Below are 22,674 nucleotides of genomic sequence, written 5' to 3' on the forward strand. Positions count from 1 at the left end.
TTAGGGCCGAACAATGACAAGCCATCAAATGGGGCACTGAGATAAGATGTCTGAAAGGCTCTGCAAAGTCAGACAAATGCATCCAGGCATGACTCCTTACTGTAATTCAAAAATAAAGAAAAAAATTAGGCAAACTCCATGTAGCATAGCTATGGGCACAGCCTGTGCTGATAACTATGCCAACCTTGCACTGGCACAATGGGAGTATGAAAGTGTAATTAGGAACAATGGGTTTTGTGAGCATATTGTTTGCTACAAGTGGATCGTTGACGACATTTTTATTTCTTAACCTGGTAAATAGGTTTATAGACTATCTACATTCCACCGTGTCATTCTTGAAGTTTACTTATGTTTATTTGAGGGAATCTATTAATTTCTTAGAAGTGAAGATGACAGGAGATGTTCTTGGTAATTTTAAAACATCAATAATTAAGAAGCAGTGCAAGAAGAATGCTTTGCTGCATAAAACGAGTATGATCCCTTGCCACATACCTAGGAATGTGGTGAAGGGGCAAGTGGTCAGGGTTATGAGATTGTATAATGATGAGAAGAACCTTGAATATGCATTGTTAAACTTGAAAATGGATTTTTTACAAAGGGGATATAATGAGAGTGAGGTGGATGACTGTATTAGTAGGTTGCAGTCTGTAGGATGCACTACAGGTAGACTATATTTCTCTGATACTTCTGGACAAGGTAAGAGCCAGAGGAATAGGCAAGCACAGAAGGAAGGTGTTAGAATGATGTTGACCTATACTAGCAATGTTAATGTTGTTTGCGATATTGTTAAGAAGAACTGGGCAATTTTGTGTGCAGATCACAGATTAAGTCAATTGGTCGATAAAGGACCAAAGGTTAGTTTCAGGAACAGTATGTCTTTGAAGAGGTAGCTCTGTTATAAGAGCATGAGGAACTGTTATACACCAATTTCGCAGCATCAAGGGTCATTTCCATGCAAGCGATATAAAGCATGTAGGTTTATTCATTCTGGTCACCTATTCAAACATCTCACACAAGGCTTTGTTATAGAAACTTCATTCTATGCTGACTGTATGATGAAGAATTTGGTCTATTTTGCCTTTTGCATAGAGTTTTGTGTTTCATGTAGGGAAGATAAATAGGTCTTTTAAAGGTAGGATTTTAGAACATGTGAATGATATTAGACAAAGGAAATTAAAAAAAAATGCTCTAGCCCATCATGTCTCTGAATTTGGTGAGAGATATAGTTTTAAGTTTTTCTTTCTAGAAATTCTAGTTATGAATATGAGAAGTGGCGATTTTGGGAATTTCACTGAAAAAAGAAAACAAAACTAGATAGTATACCTTACTGCAGATAGGTTCCCCTGGCATTAATGAGCGTGTCTCTTTAAAGCCTATATTGACATCTAGGCCACTCCCACATTGATTTTTTTATGGATAGATTTTTTTTTTTACTATTGCATTTCTATTTTTTATTTAGATATTTATATATATATATTTAGTATAAGAGGGGTATTGACATGGGCCATGACTATAGTTTGTTTTATATGCATTTTTATATAGAGTGTAGTGCTTTTTTGTGAGTTATTTTAATAATCTGTTGTACTGTTATATTAAATGCACTTTCTGATTGGTTAAGTTGGATTTTAAATAGATGGTAAAAAGAAGTTATGTCTTACCATAATGCTCCAGCTGTGTTGTTGATCTTCTTTCATTCATCACTGATGGGTTCGGTTCCGGGCCCCCGGTACCGAGTCAGCCTAATACCAAGCTCGCGCCAGCCAAAACCTCTTAAGCTAAGCTTCCACCCACAATGTCCTTCTCCCTGTTACCTCAGATAGAGTTTGCCCATGTTATACAAGTAAAGCAGAGGCCATTTCTGTGCAAATGCCCTAAGACACCACTTGGACCCAAAGTATCCCCCAGGAGCCTTTGGCGGTGGAAGAAGAGTGGGAGATGATGAATGAAAGAAGATCAACAACACAGATGGAACATTATGGTAAGACAGAACTTCTTTATCTGATATTGTTAATCTTCTTTCCATTCATCACTGATGGGACAAAATCCCCAGATACCTTGAGATCCTTGGGTGGCCCTTATGGAAGAACATTCCTGAAAACCAGTGAGCCAAAGGCAGCTCTCCCTCTGGAGACCACATCCAATTTGTAATGACTGATAAAGGTGGGAGGTTTAGCCCAAGTGGTTGCATGCAAATGTCATCCATAGAAGCCCTGGAATGGAAGGCCACAAAAGTTGCCATTGATCTAGTGGAATAGGCTTTAATATTCAGTGACATAGGTTCTTTTGCAAATGAATAAGTGAAACGTATGCAGTCCCTTAGTCATTTTGATAAAGTGACCTTGGAGACAGAATTTCCCATTCTAGGCCCAGAAAAGGAAAGGAAATGAAAAGTTGGTCAATCTTACATATTGTTTTGGTTCTGTCTAAATAAAATCTCAATTGCCTGTGTACATCCAAGGAATGTAGGCAGTATTCTCCTTTATTGGAAAAGTTTGGGAAAAATACCGGTAGGTCAACAGACTGATGGAAAAGTCAAAAACAACTTTAGGAAGAAAAGATGGGTTCATCCGGAGTGATACTTTGTCCTTGTGGAAGATTAGATAGGGTCTTTTGGTGCACAATGCCTGCAACTCCAAAATTTGGCTGGCTGACATGATGGCTACTAAGAAAAGCGATTTCCATGACAAGAATTTGAGGTCACATTTCGCTGCATGTTCAAAGGGGGGGCTGAGTCAAAGACTGGAGAACTAATGTGAGGTTCCATGGTTCTACAGGCTGTCTGATTGGAGATCAAATGTGAGAAACTCCTTTGAGAAAAGGTTTACATAAATGCAGTGATATGAGAGGAGTATCATCCAGTGCATTATGGTAATTAGAAATCGCCACCAGATGTACTCATATGGTAAAGGCTTCAGCTCCTTCTTCAAAAAATTTGGACAGATATTGTAAGATCACTGTGACTGGAGCCGAGTACGGATATAGCATCTTTTCCTTTGACCAAATAGAAAATCTTTCCCATTTGTCCTGATATAGTCTTCTGGTGGATGGTTTATGAGAGGCCAGAATAATGTCATGAACAGGTGAGGTGAGATCATCCTGCCTGGCAACTAACGAAAGTGGAGAAACACCAAGCTGTCAGCTAGAGACTGGACAGATTCGGGTGACTCAACCCTTGGGGGTGAGAAATCATGTCTGGAAGAGGTTCCAGAATCCATGGTGGATATAACAGATGAAGCCAAAGGAAGAGGAACCAAACTTGTTGAGGCCAAAAGGGGGCTATGAGGATCACTTTGCATTTCAACCGAATAGCTTTTTTTATGAATTGTGGAATCAGAAGAATAAGGGGATAGGCATAAAGAAGTCCCGTGGGCCAATTGTGAATCAGAGAGTCCCTCGAGGACTCCCCCTTTGGGGGAATAGGGCAAAATAGCTGCTGCATTTGCTGTTGGATGAGGAGGCAAAAAGGTCGCAGCAAGGCTGGCCCCAATGGCTGAAAATTACTGCCGCTATTTCAGGATTTAGAAACCACTCATCTGCTCAACTTGTCTGCAATCATGTTGGAGTTCCCCAGGATATGCATTGCTATCATAAAGCGGTTGGAATCTATCGTACACTGCCAAATTCTCATGGCTCCTCAACACAGGGCCTATGATTTGGTTCCTCCTTGCTTGTTGATATAGCAGACTACTGACATATTGTCTGACTGAATTGCAATCATTTCAGAAGGAAGATTTGTTTGGAATTCTTGCAATGCTAACAGCATCGCCCTCAGTTCTAGAACGTTGATATGTAAGTTGGCCTCCAAAATGGACCATGCGCCTTGGACTGTCTTTCCCTAGAAATGGTCCCCCACCCTATCAGGGAAGCATCCGTGGTCACAATGGCCTTGGGCTAAGGGGACTGGTGATGGTTTGGGAACCACTGAGAGAGAAGAAGCCATTGGAGAATTTGCATGTGCAGTTCCGCAAGAGGCACTATTGGTATGGAAGCTTCCATGGATCCAAGGACCTGAAGAACCTCTCTCACTGAAACTTTGTTTTGACAGATTATCACCTGGAGCTGAAGCCTCAGTCTCTGAAGTTTGTGAGCTGGGAGTGACACCAGACAGGATCGAGTGTCGAAGACTGCTCCAGTGAAATCTATCAGCTGGGCTGGAGTAAGGTAGGATTTCTCTCAGTGCACAGTTATCCCCAAAATTTCTGCCAGAGAAAGGGTGTATTGCAGGGCTGTTACCAGAAGATGCTTGGTGGGGGCAGTAAGGATCCAAATGTCCAAATAAGGAAACACCCAGAATCCTTGCAGTCTCAAATTAGCTGTAACCACTGCCATGCACTTTGTGAACACTCTGGGGGCTATAGAGAGACTGAATGGCACGGCATGAAACTGGTAATGATTGGCTCCTAGCCGGAAGTGAAGTAGACTCCTGGAGAGTTTGTCCATTTTCATGTGGTAGTATGCGTCCTGGAGATCTATCGAGCACATCCAATCACCCTCCCTTAGAAAAGGAAGAATGGACTGAATCGTGACCATCTGGAATTTCATTTGGGCAACAGAATTGGTCAAACTGCTGAGATCCAGAATGGTTCTCCAGTCCCCTGTCTTTTTTGGCACCAAAAAGAATCTTGAGTAAAATCCAGATCCATATTGGTCTGGTGGGACTAGTTGGATGACTCTTTTTTGATACAGCTTTTTTATTTCTGAAGCTGCTTCTTCCCTCTGACTGGATGGAACATCAGTAAGTTTTGTTCGAAGTTTTGGGTAAGTAATGAGGGGAATGGTGTAATCTCTGGTAATGATATTCTGCATGCCACGATCGGTGGTAATAGAGTGCCAGGCAGCTTGGTGCAGAGAAAAACAACCCCCGACTGCTTCCACAGGAAAGCAATCAGGCCGCTCTTCAGCAACGCTGATAAGGCTGCCCGAGAAGGAGTCACTAAGGCCTTGGTTACATGGACCCCCTCTGCCTCCATAGGGGCATCTTCCAGAATTGTTACCCCCTCTGGCCCTGGGGGTATTTTCACCACTTCTGGCATGGAAAGGGCCCTGAGATTTTTTGTGCCACATCTTTCCACTCCTCTGGTTCCTGGAGAAGCAATGCTGAGGGTTGGAAAAATGTAGACCTACAGCAGACAGCATCTTACCATCCTGCTCACACCTGGCCAGAGTGTCCATTACCTTGGAGCCAAACAGGGAAGATGCTTCCATGGGAGCATTCAGAATGGAAGACTTGAAGGGATCCATGAGGTCACAAATGCGCATCCAGGCATGACGTCTCATAACTTTGCCTGAACCTGTGGCTCTAGCCGCCCCTTCGCTTGTGTGTGAAAGCAACCTCATGGACAAGTTGGAGATCAATTCCAGGGTTGCGAACTGTGAAGCAACTTTTTCCCTTACCTCGTCAGACACCTGTCCTGTAAGTGTTCCAGAGAGTTTGAAGATCAAGTCTCTTTGGAGCCTCGTAAAATGTGCCAAGTAGTTCAGGGACCATATGGCAAAGTTCGCTGATGGAAAGACTTGCTTCCCCAATCTGTCCACAGCACAGGACTCTCTTTTGAGTGGGTGGACAATAAGACTCTCTTCAGCTAGATCCTTTTTCGTGGCCACCGCAACCACCACAGCATCGACTGGTAAACATCTGGACCAATGTGGGTTTTCCACGTGTAAAGTATCTTGTCAGGTCTCCAAGTGATCGCCTCAACAAAATAAGGGCTCTTCCAGGCACACTGCACCACGAGCTGAACCAGCTTGTCTGCAGGCAGGGTCACCCAAGAGGTAGATGGCTGGACATGGAAGGCCTGGAGGAACACAGACTCCTCAGAAGAAGGATTAGTGGGCTTCCAGTCACCCCTCTGTTTCAGTATTTCAAGGATGTCTCTGAAGGAGACATCATCAGGGGGTGACCATGGGGACCCTTCACCATCATCAAAATCCATGTCCTCTGTTAGAGACTCCTCAGGAGAGTCTACGTGCTTCCTCTTGCACAATCTCTTCTGTGGGGACTCCTCAGTGGGGGCTTCTGAGGAGGACTCAGAAAAGTGGGTACCCTGTACAGAGGGTTCCTGTGGCTTCCCTGTCCGGTGTCCTGGGGAGGTGGCCTGTGGCAGCTGTAGCTCAGGGGGGAGAAATCTGGGGCTCCGACATTGGCAAAATTGCTTCCAGAAGCAAGTGCCCTCTCCATCGCATGGAAAGCAGGTCCACTGGAAGAGGGATGGGAGCCCAGAACTGAGAAGGACAACCTCAGAACCGGGTCACACCCCGCTCCACCGATCCCACTCCTGAAGATGAAGCCTCAAGCAGGATTGGTGCAGACAAAGCTCCTGGCACTGAGGATGGAACTGAAGAAACACTGGTTCAGCAGGAACTGAGGACCAAAGGGATGGTCCCAGAGCCACAGTGAGGCCCACTACCAGGGCTGAGATGGGGGGGGGTTCCGAAAAGGACGTCAGAGCAGGAGGTTTGGAACCAGAATGATCAAATGAGGACAATAGGATGGAGTCCATGGAGAAGTTGACCCAAGTCCTGCAGGAGGATGAGTCCTGGAAGGCAAGGGTATCCCCTGGCTACCAACAGCCGATCCACAAGATGCACCACATCAAGTTATGAAAGGCTCCTGGTGGATCTAGTGGATACTTCTGACACAGTCAGGTCGATCTAGAAACGACCTATACACTTGGCCTATGGACGGAGAGTATTGGGTCCATGGTGTGGAACCTACCAGCACCAATGTCTCAAGTTTAGAGACAGGAAGCAGTGGGGTCAAATCCATTCTTGTCAGAACCGTAAAAGAGCTTGGTGCCGAAGGGGCACTCGGAGCCAATATGGGAGGTTCAAGCGTCACTGCAGAGATAGGCATTGAAGGTGTGCACTGTGCCAAAGTGGCACCCAGAGCCGAAGTTGTAGTAGGCAAGGTCTATAGTCAGTACTGAAGACAGTATAGGAGCCGAAGCTGGCGCTGATATGGTAGCAGTCATAGTATGTGGAGCATATGAGGTTGGTACCGACGAGGCAGATTTATGTTCTGAAGAAAGTTTTTGCACTTAGGTTTTATAGACTTACCCTGGTCACCCAAGGGTGAAGAGGGAACCAAATGGCGCCTTTTCTTATCCTTCTCTAGGAGGGGTTGAGACCTCCGTCACAGAAAGGGCCTCTGAAAATGGTGACTTAAGTGGGTCCTTCAGTATTAACTTATTCTTGCACTCATTCAGAGTGTGCTGGTTGAAACTTTGACAAATCACACAGGGAGATTGCACCAAAAGATGGGGCACCCTCAACCAATAGACATAATCATTGTGAGAGTCAATATTCAGAAGTTTACCATTACCCAAAGTACAATGCTTGAAACCAGATGTACCCTTCTTATCAGACATCATGAAAAAGTTGAACACAGCAATCAAAAACTTCAGAGAAAAATGTAAATTCTATTCTCCCTATGTCTAAACCTATCTAAATACATACTGTATCTATTCAAGGAGTCAAAACCACACAACTAGACAGAAAAAAGGGAAGGAGAGAAGAAATACCAGCAATGGTATTCAAGGAATACCACAAGGGTAAAGAGAGAAGGCTGTACCACCAATGGTACTTAAAGATTACCAAAACAGGTAGAAGAAGAAGAAGTGAAAAAAATGTAAATCTAAGTCTAAATATAAAGATTAATGGATATAAGTCACAAACGACAAGCAAATAGATTTTTCCACAAAATATCAAAAAGTTTCCAATTAGCTGAGATCTCAGCTGAAACGCGGCTATGCAGCAAACGGGATCTGAGGTAACAGGGAGAAGGGCATTGTGGGTAGAAGCTTAGCTTGAGAGGTTTTGGCTGGCACGAACTTGGTATTAGGCTGACTTGGCTCCGAGGGCTCAGGGATTGGTTCTGAGATGTTAGGTTCCTTCCATGCCCAGTGGGAAATTAAATTCAATATCTCATCATATGGGGGAGCCACCCATGAAGTAGCCAAGCTGGAACCAAGAGCATCAAGGAATGTGAATTCCTCCTGGAAAGGGGCTTCAGAAGACCAACCTCCTTTCTGTCTTACAAGCTCAAGGATCTCCCCAAATGAAACATTCTCAAGTGGTGACCTGGGGACTCCTTTCCTTCATCAAAATCCATGTCTTCTGTTGAGTTTCTGGGTGAAGTCAATGTATCTACTCTTACACTTATGCTGCCAAGGAACTTCATCATCATTATATCCACATCAGCTTCTGTTAGACCTGATGGTCCTCAATGATCCTCCATGAAGATGTGGAAGGCGGCCATGAAGATCACTGAAAGGATCTCTCCTGTAGAAAGGGTGATCACAGCCTTGACGGCACTGAATCCAGGGAAAACCTCAGTTCCAGTAAGGGAGGAGTCTTGGACCACACTGGAATCAGATCTGAGACATTAATAGGATCTGAAGACTTGGAAGTTTTTGCCATTGCAGCAAAGTTAAAAAAGTTGACAGAGTGATTATGGGATCACTTCCTCATCTCCTTGCCCTTTTCTTTGGGCCTGTCACTCTTGTCCCCTTTGTGTTTATCTGAGGGCTTTTTCCTAAATTAGGAAGCTCCAGATGCATTTTTTTGAGGAGTCAGAAGGAATGAGACTCACGAGCATGAATTTGTTCCAGCATTTAGTCACAATCCAATGACCAAATGCTGAGGAAAGCAATCTTCTTCTAGATGAGCTGCCCCCCCCCACCAAAAAAAAATATACACATTTTATATGGGAATCAGAATTTGGCATATTGTGTCTACAAGCCACACATTTCTTAAAACCTGTCGGCTTGAGTCCCTGTAAGGGAAAAAGAAACACAGAAAATACTACCAGCAATGGTTAAAAAAAAAAAAAAAAAAGGCATACACCAAGAAAATGCGCCAGTGTAAAATTTTTATAAAGAGAATACCAGCAATCCTAAGAAGAATTACTAGACAAAATTAATACTGGAAGGAGGAGAAGAAGGTGTGAAGGAGGCCTAGAGGTGAAATTTTTTTTTTATATATAGAAAAGTATGGAAAAGGAAAGGAACTTCAGTAGAAAAAGAGACTAATATACCAGAAAGTTATCTAAAAGTTTCAAATAGCAAAACCTGTAAACACTTAAATGAATAGAAGTCTGAGCCAACAAATGACATCCAAATTCTATGAGCAGCAAATGAGATCTCAGGTAATGTTGGACACAGGAGAGAATTATGGGTAAGTGGAAGGCCTTGAACTACAGAAGCTTGAAAAAAGCATCTGAAGTCAGATCCGAGACGCATCAGTTGAGGAATGCATGGAAAAGACAACGTCAGATTATGTGATATAAGCATTTGTGTAGTTGAGCTGTCAGAAGCAGTAGTTGCCAGTTAGATGTGATACACACACACACACACACACACACACACACACACACACACACACACACACGTACACACACGCATGCATGCACAGACACACACACACACACACACACACACACACACACACACACACACACACACACACACATATTTTGCGTACCTGTACAAGAACATGTAACATCATATCTGCCATTTAAGATGACCCCAGTGCTGACATGTCCAGCTGTAATCAGTGCAAACTGCAAAATTGTTTCTAATTTCATTAAACTATTTATTTCCTGCTGCATGACTCCTACTTATGATTTGATGGGTAGTCTGTGTGCCATATTCTGTCTCCTCCATGACCTGATGCCTGCTGAGGCTAGTTCTAGTCCTGTTGTTGTGCTGCCCCCATTTCAGACCATCTCTTCCTGATGTTTTTGACTCTAGTCCTTTAATTCCAACTTTTTTAAATCCCCTGTAGAGCAACTTTTCTTTTCCCACTTCCCATTCCTTTCTTCCCCTCAATGCCCAGGTTTTCTCCCCATCATTCCCTACTCCTGACCCTAAACAGTCGCAGCAGTACCCCAGACTGGCGCCTCTGTAACCCAAAGATGAGGCTGAAAAAAAGTCTTGCTACATATATTAATACACTGAACTCCTGCCTAAGCACAAATGCAGTATCAGCACTGATTAACGAAGCACAACTATCACCATGCCCTACTTAAACATTTGATATGACCCTTCTCTAACAAGAACTTCCATTCTTCATCCATGGTTCCTTGTGTCCCCACCATTCTTTTTTATCCCTCTTTGCCCTTACCTTCTTACCTTTCTCCTGCTCCTACTTTGCTATGGCTTTCACTACAACCCTAACCATGTTCTCTCCTGCTTTCTTGTCCCCTTTTGCCCCATGTTAGCTGCTCTTTCCTATTCCCTAATCAGTCTCACTAGCCATTTCTTTGATCTCTCTCACTACTCTCTCTGGCTGTAGGAGATACCTCCTTAGATACCCAGCCATCTCTGTCGTCACACTACCCTACAGAACCTACATCATCCTTCACCTCATACGTCCTATAGGCTATAGTGCTGCCCCATATGTAGGACATTATCCATATCTTTTCTTCCCCTTTCTGGCAGTTGGCATAAAGGGTTAAGGCTGTGAGTTGTAGTTCTTGTGGTACAGGGTTTGATTCCGTCAGCCTTTATTTCCCTACCGTGTGACCTTGAGCAAGTCACTTAACCAGACAATGGCATCTGGGAATTTGGGCTAGGCTCCTCAATGGTCCCTTGGACTGCAAGCCTAGTAAAGGGATGAGGGTGGCATAATGGTTAAGATGCTTACCTTAAAGACAAAAGGTACTGAGTTTGATGCTCACTTTTTGTCACTATTAGGCTATTGGCTAGGCAGGTAGTAGTCTGCAGACTGATTGCCTAGTACTTACCTATGAACCTATTTCCTCTGCATATAATACTCTCATTTATACTTTATTTGATACTGTATTGCCTATTATGAAAACTAAAAAGTGCAGCCCTAACATCAAACTAAAAATAAAGCACATTCTGTATTTTTCTCAGTCAGTGACTAAGGACAAAGACATGCCCTGTAACTCCTCCAAATGTCAGTCAGAATAATCAGGGAATGCTCCTGGCACATTATAGCTATTTAATTTAGGGTAAAGGTGGGGGTGGGATAGTGGGCTAAAACAACAGCTTCCCACACAATACTCAAGAAGCAGCACTTTTAAGTGTGAGGGAAATTCACTCACCTGGCTTTAATATTCCCAGACCCAACATACCAGTAATTAAAGACCATCACCAATAACAAAGTAGACCTATGACATTTCTCAATATAGTGTTTCAGCACTTTTACTTCAGACAGTACAGAGCTTGTATGTATGGTAAAAATTCACTCACTTGGTTTTAATATTCCCAAACTACAGCAAAGGTAGACCTACCTACCTCACCAGAAATTAAAATAAAAACACATTACCAGTAAGACAGTTAACCTAGAATATCTCTCAAAAGTGTTTCAGCACTTTGTACACAGAACAATGCTTTTAAGCAGAGTGAAAATTCATTTGCTTGAATTTAACATTCCTCAGATCACAATAAAGACACACAGACCGCAGATTCACAAAATGGCCAAGACAAATGGGCCATGTGACCATTTAAAATTTGCCACTTCCCACCCTTAGACCTTACCTCATTTTTTCAAGGAGTGATAGGCCAGTTATACCAGGGGAGAATTTATGAATATCAATCCAGTTGTCTTATTCCTTCTTAAATGAAGATTGTGTGTCACTTTGCTTGATCTAGAGAAGAAGTTTGTTCCAGAGAAGGGGAAGTTGTGTAACAAATCTCACTTTACAGGGATTTGTTTATTTGATGAAGAAGGTTCTGATATTCAATAAAGATCTAACCCATGAGTAATTAAAAACATCATCTGAAACATTTTTGAATACATTATTTCAGCACTTTTATTTCACACAGTATGGTGTTTTTAAGTGCGGAGAAAATTCATTCAGGTGGTTTTAATGTTCTCAGATCCCAACAAAGATATGCAAACCTAACCCACCAATAATTAAAAGCCATCACAAAATACAGTACACCTTGAACATTTCTTAATACAGTGTTTCAATGTTTTTACTTTACACTGATAGTTGAAACTAGTGACTTTTAAAGTGCTGTAAAGCAGGAAAAAAGGGTCGCCAGTTCAGACAGTATTTTTAAGAATTTTTTTCTAGTGAAAAGTCACTGAAACAGCACTGTTTTTAAACTGCAGCAGCTCTGCTGAACTTAGTCATGTGTATTTTACTGCTTTTGTGTCACAGCCAAACAGAAGGAAAACAAAAATATGTCAGAGTCGTGTTCCTTAGCACAGTGATTGTTATATCTTACATGTTTTTAATGCACACGTGTAGTATGGATAACTCAGGACACGCAGATTATATCAGCCTGCATTGGGTAACTGTGAAGCATGTGTACATTACACAGCATCCTTGAATATCTCATATGCATGTAAGGCTATTGACCACAGCCACATTGGTGACACTTTGTTACCACTCTTTCAGCCATCACTGAGCTTGTTGGCTGTTGGTGAAGCACCCTCCAAGAGGAAAAAAACGCTGAGAGAAGAAGGGAGCCACTTTTGAGATTTTAAGTATTTTTTCTCTGTTTATTTGCTAAGTTTTTCTGCATAGCTGCCTAGCTTGAGCATTTTCTGGCTTGTTAAACTTGATTTCTGTATTAGTAGCTGTATTTAGAGCACAACCAAAAGCTGTTTGCTGAATTTCCTGTTTGCACTTAATTTTAAATCGTTTTTTCTTAAAACTTGCATATTTTCTGACCTTGACCTAGCACTCTTGTGTGGGGTCATTTACTGCACTGTTATAACTTGATATTACTTGTGAACCTCTGCTATCTCTGTAAAAAACAAAACAAAAAAAAATCTTGCTTTTTTCCCACTTTTCTGAGAGTTAAAAAAGTTCAGTTACAGGCTTGCTGTTCCTGAACTGTTTGAAAGTTTCTGTGAGGCCAATTTGCTTGGGCTGAAGGAGGGTCTCTCTGTTGATCAGTGGCAGTGACTAACATTGAGCAGCTTCCCTGCCCCCTGTAGAGGTGGTTACTGACTTGAAACTGTAGTTTTATTGGCCACTAGGGGTCATTTCCATAACGCCTTCATCTTCCTCTCTTAAAACCTAGTTGCCTCGTGGTTTGGGCGTCTTTTCAGGCTTGTTGGCTGTTGGTGAAGCACCCTCCAAGAGGAAAAAACGTTGAGAGAAGTAGGGAGCCACTTTTGAGATTTAAAGTATTTATTCTCTGTTTATTTGCTAAGTTTTTCTGCATAGCTGCCTAGCTTGAGCATTTTCTGGCTTGTTAAACTTGATTTCTGTATTAGTAGCTGTATTTAGTGCACAACCAAAAGCTGTTTGCTGAATTTCCTGTTTGCACTTAATTTTAAATCGTTTTTTCTTAAAACTTGCATATTTTCTGTCCTTGACCTAGCACTCTTGTGTGGGGTCATTTACTGCACTGTTATAACTTGATATTACTTGTGAACCTCTGCTATCTCTGTAAAAAACAAAAACAAAAAAAATCTTGCTTTTTTCCCACTTTTCTGAGAGTTAAAACAGTTCAGTTACAGGCTTGCTGTTCCTAAACTGTTTGAAAGTTTCTGTGAGTCCATTTTTGCTTGGGCTGAAGGAGGGTCTCTCTGTTGATCAGTGGCAGTGACTAACATTGAGCAGCTTCCCTGCCCCCCATAGAGGTGGTTACTGACTTGAAACTGTAGTTTTATTTTCCCTTTTGGGTCTATTCCTGCTTCTTTCCAGCCCCTGCTATCAAGCACGCTTTAACGTGCTTTAGCGCGGAGTTGCCAGTAGAGCAGCATCGGGCAGCACCGGTTAAACAAGGTTAAACTCTTTCTGGCTCCAGAAAGTCTGTTCTTCAATTTTTCCCTTAGAACTGCTCTGTTAGGAACCTAAACAGTTTACACCTACACTAAAAAGTGCAGCACTTGTTCCAAATAGCTTTTTCTTCTCAAAAAGCTCAGCACTTGTCTTATAAGCATATCCCTTGTCTTATAAGCATTCTCTTAGCAGGTCAAGCACTCCCCTGCTAAGCCCACTACTTTTCTGTCTCATACCAACTCACAATTCTTTCTAGCATGTCGAAGGGTCAGATGCTGGTGTCCTCTCCTGCCCAGTTGGTGAATCTGGGAACTCTGAGACAATGTTACAACTGCCTCATGTACACGGACAACCCTCTCCTCCTCCCACGTAACACTAACACTTGTGAGAGATGCAGCTATTTAGCCAGACTGGAGGCTGAGCTCTCTCAACTCAGGACTGGCAATACCAGGCAGGAGGAGAAGGCAACTACACACACCACAATACCAGTCTCACATAACTCAACCACACCACTGAATCAAACACATAAACACACTAAGACATACTCGGAGGCTCTGAGTAAAAATTTACCTAAACAGCAGAGGCCTCCAAAGCAGACACCCAAGCAACTGCAAACTCAATACACCACACAAACAACACATAAACAACAAAATCAGTGTGCAAAGCAGTCACTGCCCTTAAGGCCAAATACAACACCAAACATACTTGTCATAGGTGATTCCATAGTCAGACACACTGACGTCCCGCTCACCAGACTTGAGTAAGGAGAAGGTCACAGTAAGCTGCCTGTCGGGCGCTAGAATCCGCCACATAACACAAGCACTCAGGTCTCTCAACAGCAGGTACAAGTACGACTCAGTCATTGTCCACGCTGGTGTCAACGACCTGAGACGTACCTCCTTGGACTACATGAAAAGAGACATTGAGGAGCTCTCTGATTATGTAGCCCAGGCAGGTATGACCCTGACCTTGAGCAGTATCCTACCTTCACCTATAATGATGCCACAATACAGTGATAAGATGATCAGCTTTAATAATTGGCTTAAATTCTGGTGTCATTCAAAGGGGATCCAATGTCTGTCTGCCTGGGATGACATGCTGGACAAGCCACGCTGCTTCGCAAGGGACGGCTTGCACCTGTCAGCCCTAGGCTTCCGGATATTGGCAAAGGCTCTTGCCACCCCCATAGTGCCTTTTTTAGGCAAGGCTCAAATTCTAAACCTACCACCCTAGAACACAAAAAGTAAAAACTAAGGGTAATGCTGCTCAATGCCAGAAGTCTCAATCTCAAGATGCACGCACTCGAGGCCCTTCTCAGTATGGAGAACATCGATGTCTGTGCTGTGACAGAAACCTGGTTCAAGGCTCCTGAGAGCACCCCGGCACTATCAGGTTTCACCTCATATCATGTGTTCCGGCCCAAAAATCCGGACAACACCAAGAAAGGAGGGGGGGTGTCCATATTCATAAAGGACACCCACACCTCAAGGTTGGTGGCAACGCACGATGCATCGGAGACCATCCAGGTGCAATTAACCATAGGCAAGACTGCTCTGCAATTTGTAGCATGTTACAGGCCACCCTCTCAAACTCAGGAACCTCACATGGCCTTCCTGAAAACAATGGAGGGGATAAATGTATCTCCAAACACCATCATACTAGGTGACTTCAACTACCCTAATATAGACTGGGAACACTACTCAAGCCCAAACACTCTAGCCCAAAGGTTCCTGGAGTTCATACACTCAAATGCCATGGAACAACTAGTCACCATCCCCACAAGAGGAGAAAACATACTTGATCTCATCATCACGAACATGGGATCACAATGTTCAACACCGGAAGTATACCCCTCACTGGTGAGATCAGATCATAAACTAATCTCGCTGGAGGTCCTCATCCCACCGCCACCTGAAATAAAAAAAGACCACAGTGAAAAACTTCTCAAAAGCCGACTTCACACTTCTAAAAACTAGTGTGGTCTCCTTTAAGGCCCCTGAGCCAGTGGTAAACATTACTCAAACCGCTGAATCACTTACAAATGCCTTCTACCAGCACCTACAGGACTGCATGGATCAGGCAATCCCAAACAAAACTAAGACTCTTTGTACCAAAGGCAAGCGTCCAGTCTGATGGACCCCAGCCATAAACAAGCTCTACAACAAAAGGAGGAAGCTACTACAAGATAGAGCAAAATCCTTGAAAGGTAAGACACCTTTGATCATTATAAGTAAAAACTAAGAGCTCTCATAAAATCATCCAAGGCAAATTTTGAGAGAAAAATCGCCAAGGACTCAAAAGACAATCATAAGGCCTTCTTTAGCTATGTTAGAAACCTAGGAGGAAACTCCCAGATATGCTCAGAATTAGTTCAAAATGATGTGAAGATTACTGAACCTACACACATTGCCAACATACTGGCTGACAGGTTCAGTGCAAACTCCCCCCCCCCCAAAAGGAGAGATATCTATACCAGAGGATTGTAGCACCCCAAACATCTCAAACGCCCAGGTGAGAACTGCTCTCTCCAAAGCAAAAAACACAGCATCTATGGGACCGGATGGTGTCCCCGGCTGTGTGCTCCACGAACTCAATGAGGAATTAAACCCGCAGTTAGGACAGCTGTTTAATCTTAGCCTCACCTCAGGATACGTACCCAAGGAGTGGCGCACGGCGACTGTGGTCCCACTTCACAAGGGCGGTGCCTCCACCGACCCTGGAAATTACCGTCCCATTAGCTTGACAAGCCTTATCTGCAAAGCCATGGAGAGGATCATAATGGAACTCATAAATAAAGACATAGGGAACTTGCAGACTTTGGATCCAACCCAGTTTGGCTTTGTCAAAGGCAGATCATGCCTTTTAAACTTGGTTGACTTTTTCGAAACAGTCACCAAGGCCATTGATGAGGAAAGGCAGTCCATACAGCCTACCTTGACCTGGCAAAGGCCTTCGACACAATACCCCACTCAGGTATCATCGAAAAACTCATCAGCTTGAATGTAATCCCATACATCACAAGATGGGTTGCAAACTGGCTAAGTGACAGAACCCACAGGGTCAGAGTTGCTGGAGCCATGTCAGACTCAAAGCCTGTCACAAGTGGTGTCCCACAGGGCTCAGTCCTGGGTCCACTCTTGTTCGGCATCTACTTTTCTGAAGTACAAGCAAACACAGGAGGGTTATGGCTGACAAAGTTCGAAAACACATCCGACACAGATATCCTTCAGAAGGGCCTCACAGAAACGGATAACTGGTGCCAGAGCCATGGCCTAAAGTTAAATGCCAAGAAATGCATAGTCATACCCTTCGGGAAAAACAAGGTTACCCCTAGCTACCATATAGGTGGCAATCCACTGAGCACAGAAGAAGTCATCAGGGATCTGGGGACCCAGGTTGACAGCAGCCTTTCATTTGACACTCATGTTGCTAAAGTAGTTAGGAAAACCTTCTACATTGCCCACCTGATCATGAAGGGATTCACATCTAGATCAAGGGAGGTCATCGTCCCCCTGTACTCATCACTCATAAGACCTATGATTGAGTACAATGCCCCATTCGGAATGTATCTGACCAGACACCTGCAGCAGCTGGAAAGGCCCCAAAAGTTCCTCACCAAAAGGATAAAGGGTCTCAAAAATATGTCTTATGCTGCCCGACTGAAAGAACTCCAGCTCTATTCAGTCTCATACCGCTTGCTCAGAGGTGACCTGTGCCTGACATATAAAGCCATGTCAAACCCTGATTTGATGAATATGCTTCACCTCAAAAAATGTAGATCCCTCAGAACCACAAGGGCGGGAGACTTAAACCTTGACACGGTTATTAATAGAACGTGCTGGAGGGACAGATTCATCACCCAGAGACTCCCTATGCTGTGGAACAAAATCCCAGTACATGTGAGGCAGAGCACCTCGCTGGCCTTGTTCAAGAGGAATCTTGACCAATGGATGGGGGATCGCAGATATACCCCAGGGATTACTTCAGTGTCACTGCTTGACAGAGGCACAGCAAAATAATGGGCATAGTTTTATTCAAACTAAAGGGTGGCGAAAGCCAAATAACTATGGGCTAGGCTTATAAATGCCCTTGGGCAGATAGCCTAGTATGAACCTATGAACCTAATCTCTTGTGACATAGACTCCATGTCCCCCCTTCGAACTAGCATAGCTGCTCTATCCACTATCACCATCACAGAATTCTGGTCCACAAACAAATCCATGCTATTATAACATACAATTTCAGTTCTAAGGCCATAACATGCTATTTTCTGAGTTTCCCTTTGTTTCTAGACAGGCTTACAGTGGAACATGTACCAAAACAGGTTTATTTAAAACTTATGCAACTTAGCATTGTAATAATTAATATTGTTTAGTAGACTGAGTTCTTTAGTAGTCCTTTTGCAAGAACACACAAATGTAAAACTATTAAGAATAAATTATGAAGACTGTAAGAGCAAGCTTATTTTATAGGTTTCATATCAACAGCATTTTCATCTGACAGTGCCATAAAAATGGCCATTAGCTATATAGCCTGCAGTAATATTAGTTTCTGCAGCAATACTGTAGTGTAACAAAAATTATGTTGAGACACTTACCCTACTTTAACAACGGATTGTCCCTTGCTGCAGCACTCTTTGCTCATCCAAGTGACACAGTCAGACATTAAGACTCAGCATTCCATTACTTGACCAGCTCAATGACACTTTCCTTTCTGAAATATGTGTCTCATCATGGCCTCCCCAAAGTTTGTTCACCATGCAAAAGGGACTTTGTTCCTTTTAGCTGAGACAGTAACTAGCAAGGTCAACTGTGATCTTGTAGGCGGGGACTATATGATACAAACATTGAGTTTACATAGGCATTGCAACACATTCTAATGTCCTAAAGTCAAATGAATCAAAATAACTGGAGAATCAAACTCCTCCTGAGCTAATGTTCTCTGTATTCACAGGGACATAATGAAGCAGCAGAAAAAGGTAACACAGCACTAAGAATTCATTCTCAGATAAAGGAAGTCACTTTTTTTGGTATTTGTTAGACAAAGGATAAAATACTGATTTTGCGTATATATATGTGCAGATCCCCAGGTATTAAAGCCAGAGCAGTTAGTGAGACTAGGAGACAAAGCACAGAAACACTTCTCTATTATTTATTCTGCCATGTAGCTTGAACACTTTGTTTGGAAGTGCTCAGTATCATTTGGAGTGCGTTCCCTCCACAGCAGGGGTTAAATTTATAAAAGAGAAACAGATAGCGAAACTACTGCTTTCTGTAGAACTAGCTCTCTTGTACTGCTATAGACTAGGGAATACTATGTTGGTGTTGCATGCATGTATGTATAAATAAAGATGTTTGTATTGCCCATGATATGCATGTCTGTTTATGTAGATAACACATATTTGTGCAAAGGTATGTAATGTACATATGCACTTGTTTATGGATATGTATTATATAGTGCTTGCACAGGATGCATATTGACATATATATATTTATCTGTGTGTGTGTGTGTGTGTGTGTGTGTGTGTGTGTGTGTGTGTGTGTGTGTGTGTGTATGTTGTGCTTATAAACATGTAATATGCACATGCACACTTGCAGGTTAATATTACACATATGAATGTACTTGTATATGTGTAGAATGCACATATGAACACTCATGTGAATATGTATAGAATGCACTTATGGTGATCCTTGTGTTTTTGAAATGGAACTGACTTAAGCTAGTTTCGAGAGATTGCAGAATGCTGAATATACCACTGATAAACCTCACTGCAAAATGCATACTTTCCACTAGCTGTGACCAAAACCAAGATCATATTTTTCCTCCTCATCATATACCTGTGACTACATTGTTAGGTCTTCTAGGTTTAAGAACTGATAGCTGCTAACACTTCAGACTTCACAGTAAGCATACAGCATTATCAATGAAGAGAAGAGGCAGATAGCTGCTCAGAGAAACCCATTTTTTCACATAGTTAATATTCCCATGTAATACTGCTTCTTAAAGATGTACTAAAGCTCCCATTTACAGTAAAAAAAGAAAGGCTATACATCCCTTAATTTTTTTTTTATATATATATATATATATATATATATATATATATATATATATATTTTTTTTTATTTATATGTATATAGGTATACTCATAAGTGAATGACCCAAATATCAACGAAAAAAGGTTGACTTTGCAAATGTTGACATGTTACTTTGCATGCGCTGGGCAAAAATCTCTGTGCATGCAAAACAAAAGCTAAAAAATTAGTAAAAATCATCTTTTTCCAGGGGCAAGCCCCCTTTCACACCCAACAGCCCCTGCTTATTATATACACTAACTCTTAGTTTGCACAGTACCAGGGAAAGGCCATATTTCCCATCCCCAAAGGGGGATTTGCCAATTTTCAATTTCCTCATATAAATGTAATGCCCACACACAATCATACACTTTGTACAATTAATTATACTATGACAGTGTCACATGACAGTATACAGCAAAATGCATATGCAGTGAATGAAATTTGCATTAGATGGAAGTAGTGTGCTTACCATAATTCTGTATCCTTTTTTTCATGTCAGTCCAATACAACTTATGGGCCCTTGAACCACTTGCTGGATCTGACCCAGCAAAACTAGTACTCCAGCCTCCACACCCTTAAATATCTATTTTTCCCATCATGCTCTAGTGCCCACAGTTAACACAGATCTAGTTTTATGCTAAGGATAGGATGCCTAGTGTAATATATGATGAATTAAAATATCTTCAGGTCTCAGAAATGGCAACAGGAAGGAGGATGGAAGTAGGGTCATCATATCAGACAGGCATGAAGGAAAGGATCTAGCATTATAATAAATGCACAGCCTCTTCTCATTCAGTTTGTCTGATCTGACTTAAAGCTCAGATTCCCAACTATTAGAACTCTTGCATGGCATGATGAAAGGAGACCCTTAAGGAATGTGGCTACAAATGAAGCCCTAGCCTTAGAAATGTAATCCAATTTGCAGTGCTTAATGAAGGTATACAGTGATGACCACCTTGTTGTCACACAAATTCCATTAATTGAGGAGTGCTTGAAAAAGGCTGCTGATCTAGCCACTGACCAAGTGGAATGAGCCTTAGAACTGCCCGGTAAAGGGCAAGTATGGTTAGAAGTAGACATAGGAAAGCAGTCTGAAAGCCAACTAGAAAGAATGACTTTCGACAAAAGATGACCTAGTTTATTAGGTGTGAAAGAAATAAAAAGTTGAGTGGCTTTTCTGAAGGATTTGCTTCTATGAAGGTTAAACTATAGTTACCTATGGATTTCCAGGATATGCAGGATGTATTCTCTTTTACTGGTATGGTCTGAGAAAAAGGCTGGAAAGTGAAACAGCTGAATCATTTTGCCTTGGAATCCCCCATGATTTATACATAGATTCTGTCTTTGTAGAAGACTAAATAAGGTATAGATGAAGAGATTGAAGGAAGCTCTGACATCCTTCTTGCAGAAGTTACAGCCACAAGAAACAAAGTTTTCCATGACAGAAATTTCAACTGAGGTGTAGGCACCAGTTCAAATGGAGGGCTTGTTAAAGTCTGTAGCACATAATTGAGGTCCCAAGGAGGATCTCATTCTCTAATTGGTGGCCTGAGTAAGAAACTCCTTTGGGAAAAGCCTTACAAAGTTTATGTAAGGTCAACAAGAGTTCCCGTTGACATATGTAAATATTACAAAGGGTTGCTAATTATACCTTTATGGATTGATCTTGAATCAAACATATATGACAGGAAATTAAGAACATCTGGGACAGAGATTAAAAATGGTTCAATGTCTTTGGAGGATGACCAAATAACAAAGCATTTCCACTTCCTGTGTTACAACTTGTAGGTGAATTTTTTCATGGAAATGTACAAAATCCTAACTACATCGGATACAAAGGCTGGATCACTGGCTATCACTGGAAGTGGGGAAAGCAGACAATTGGTCTTTTTTTGTTTTTGTTGACCTGGTTAGTCTCACTAGGGCTATGGCCTCTTTTCAAGAAAGACCCCTGATTATTCAAACTGAGTAGGAGAAATTTGGCCAGGACACTGGGGAATATCCCCCTATTTTTTCAATAAGTACCATGGAACCTTTTGCAACCATTTGAGCTACTATGAACTTGGGCAGATGGAGCCTCAGTTTAACATCTCATCCATGGGATGGCACACTCAGCAGTGCAGCAACCCCTTATGCTGTACAACAGTGTCAGTACTGAAAAAAAAATGACTCCAACTACCTGGTGTGGGAATAGAACTCAGACTTCTGTACCAAAGGTAAGTCTGGTACCTGTAGAGCTACTGAGACTGCTTTGCTTGACATTGAGAAGGTCTGGGTGGGGCTTCCAAGATGGATGGGAGAGTAGATTCTACACTGGCTCTAATATCCGGGGGAGGGGTTCTGAGATGAAGCCCAAAAAGGGGAAACCAGATTTACCAGAATCAAAAAGGGGCAATGAGGATAACAGATGGCTTGCATTTGATTCTTTTCTGCAGAATGCTGAGAAGTAAGGCTGGAAATGCATACTGTAGTCTGAGGTGGGGCATTGCTCAATCAGATCTTCTCTTGTGGACTGTCCCTGTGGGGGGGGGGGGGATCATGGTGAAGTACTTGTTGCACTTGTTATTGGAAGGGAAGGCAAAGAGATCATAGCAAAAATGGACCCAGATGTGCCACCTTTTGTAAGACATTAGGACCAATCTGCTTAGTATATGTGCAAAGCAGTTGTGTTCCAATGGATGGGCATTGTTACCAGAAAATAATGCAAGGCTACCTGCCCATGCAAAATCCTATTTGCTTCCTAGCATGGGGAATAGGGCTTGCTGGTTTATATACTAAACCACTGTTGCATTATCTGGATAGAAATCACTCCCCAGAGGAAAATAATCCTGAAGTTTCTGCAATACCAAGAGAACTGCCTGCATCCCTAGGACATTGATGTAAAAGTTG

The 22,674-nt window shown here is 42.3% G+C and overlaps 1 protein-coding gene across 1 annotated transcript in view; it reads right to left on the minus strand.

The window, feature by feature from the left end:
• LOC122808572 overlaps positions 1-18,480 on the minus strand; it is a 782,028-nt gene extending 763,548 nt beyond the window's left edge. Inside the window, exon 1 of the mRNA XM_044079528.1 lies at positions 18,309-18,480. The gene's annotated coding sequence lies outside the window, so the exon portion shown is untranslated. The remainder of the gene's footprint in view (positions 1-18,308) is intronic.
• Between the last annotated feature and the right edge of the window lie 4,194 nt (positions 18,481-22,674).

This window comes from Protopterus annectens, chromosome 8.part0 (genome assembly GCF_019279795.1).
Source record: "Protopterus annectens isolate FY-2018-M chromosome 8.part0, PAN1.0, whole genome shotgun sequence".
NCBI lineage: Eukaryota > Metazoa > Chordata > Ceratodontiformes > Protopteridae > Protopterus > Protopterus annectens.